Genomic DNA, 2682 nt, shown 5'->3' with positions numbered 1-2682 from the left:
CCTGGGCATATTAACCATAGCTGTTTTAAATTTCTAGTCTGATAATTCCAACATCCCTGCCATGTCTGCTTCTGATGCTTGCTCTGTCTCTTCAAATTGTGCTTTGCGTCTTTAGCATGCCTTGTCATTTTTTTCATGATAGACATGATGTACTGAGTGAAAGGAAGTGCTATAATTAGGCCTTTAGTGATGTGGCTGTAAGGTGTGGGGAGACAGGGACCATTGCATAGTTTCATATTAAGTTTCAGCCTGTCAGTGAGCTGAAACCTCTGGACTATGAGCTTCACAGTGTATCTCAGGGTTTTTTCTTCTCCCCTTCGGAGGGACATTATGACTAGAGTGGGCTAGAATGGGCTGGAGTTGGGTATTTCCTTTCTCCCAAGTCAATTAGGCTCTGGTAATATCCAGCAGGTTAGGCTCTGGTTAACTAGTTTTCCTAAGGGCAGAACTCCAGATTGCAGATGGCTTATCATAACACTTCTCAGCCTCCATAATCATGTGAGCCAATTCCCACAGCAAATCTCCTTTTATATTTTTGTATATATCCTATTGGTTCTGTTTCTCTGGAGAATACTGACTAATATACCTTATGATTGTGTTAATTTCTACAGGGTTGGTAGTGAACCAACCCTCTTTCATTTCTGATTTTGGTAATCTGTGTCTTTTCTCTTTCTTTCTTGGTGAGCTTGAACTTTTGTCAATTTTGTTAATCTTTTTAAAGAAGCAACATGGATTTCATTGGTTTTCTCTATTGTTTTCCTGTTTCATACTTTATTGAGATTGTACTCTAATATTTATTTCCTTGCTTAGCCTTGCTTTGGGTTTAGTTTGCTCATTATTTTCTAGTTCCTTGAAGTATAATCTTATGTTATTGATTTGAGAAATTTTTTTCAAATATAGGTATTTAATGTCTAAGTACTGTTTAATTGTTAATCACTTCTGGAAACACCCTCACAGACATAGCCAGAAAGAATGCTTTTTCAGCTATCTGGGGGTCAGGTGTTCCTCAACCCAGCCAAGTTGAAACCCCAAATTAACCACCACATAAGGGAATATTATGAATAACTTTATTCCAAAAAAATCATATAATTTAGATGAAACGGGAAAATTCCTATAAAAATGCAAATTACTAAAACTAAAACTGACTCAAGAAGAAATGGAAAATCTGAATATACCTACAAAAAGTAATGAGACTGAATCAGTAATTTGAAATCTTCCCACAAGTAAAAGCCCCAATAAAGATGGCTTTACTCATAAAGTCTACTAAGTACTTAACTAGAAACAAGGTCAACCCTTCAAAAATTCTTTTAGAAAATCAAGAATGGAACATTTCCCAACTCACTCTATGAAGCCAGTATTACTGTGATACCAAAGCCAGACAAAGACATCACAAGAAAACAAACAAACTACAGACCAATATTCCTCAAACCAGTTAGGAAAAAAGGAACAAATAAATCACTGGCACCTCAATTTTTTCTCTGGTTTTGCTTTTGAGAGAACCCCAACTAAGACTCTAAATTAAAAAATTTAAAAAGTTGAGGTCAGAAGGATGAGGAGAGAAAGCTCTTTTGTAACAGAGACTTCTATAAAGTACATTATTGGGAACAATTTGGGAAATTTGAAAATGAACTATATAGTAGGAAATAATACCATTTCAGTGTTTAATCTCTTGGCTTTGATAATTCTATTGTTTTAGGTAAGAAAACATTCTTGTTCTTAACAGAAAATATATTGAAATATTTATTGATGAAGCATCAGTTATGTCTGTAACTTTTTTTCAAATAGTGAGAAAAAAGTACGCTGGCCACTGTACATTCCTGAAATCTATTAGACATATTCCTGCCTCCGGACCTTTGCACTGCCTGTTCCTTCTGCTCTTCCCCTAGACGGCTATACGACATGCTGACATGCTTGTTTGTTTCAGATCTTATTCCAGTGTCACCTGTGCAATAGGCTCTTCTTCATAACCCCACCTTACTCTTGTACTCTTTCCTTCCTTGTTTTCACTATCAAAAATACTATGTATTCTAAAAATATATATATTATGTATTCTACTTATTTATTTATTTTGAATAGTGTCTCTCTCAACAGGAGAGGGCAGGCCTCTTGATGATTTGTTCACAGCTATGTTACATGCACCTACCATGGTGCTTAACATACAATAGAACTCACTAAATATTTGTTGACTAAATGAGCTGAGAAATAATGCAAGAGCTGTTACTTAGCCAATGCTCTGTACTCAATGTCATGTGTATACTTTTTATAACACAATAAAATCAATTCACTATAATTATTAAAGAAATGGGATCTTTTATTCTACTTTATGAGAGATAAGCAAATGATGAGAGAAAAGAATTATTAGGGATATATTTTAGAAACTAAATATCAGCATTTCCTTAGAATAAAAATTCAACTGGATCCAGTAAATGACTTACACTTATAAAACAGAACGATAAGCATTTGAACATTTTCCTCTATAAAGCCTTCATTCCTACCTCCTTCCCTCCCAGCTGCTGACCCCTCAGAGTCACTTCACTTCACCTTCCCATCATCTCTTTATCTTTGCTACTGCCATGCTGCATGCACGCTGTACTTATCACACTGAATTTTATTTGATTACATGTATGTCTTACTTTCAAAGAATAAACTACTTAATGGCAGGATCTTAAGGTTAAGAAAAGT

The sequence above is a fragment of the Lemur catta genome, chromosome 11 (genome assembly GCF_020740605.2).
Source record: "Lemur catta isolate mLemCat1 chromosome 11, mLemCat1.pri, whole genome shotgun sequence".
NCBI lineage: Eukaryota > Metazoa > Chordata > Mammalia > Primates > Lemuridae > Lemur > Lemur catta.
Note: the sequence above shows the minus strand (reverse complement) of the source record.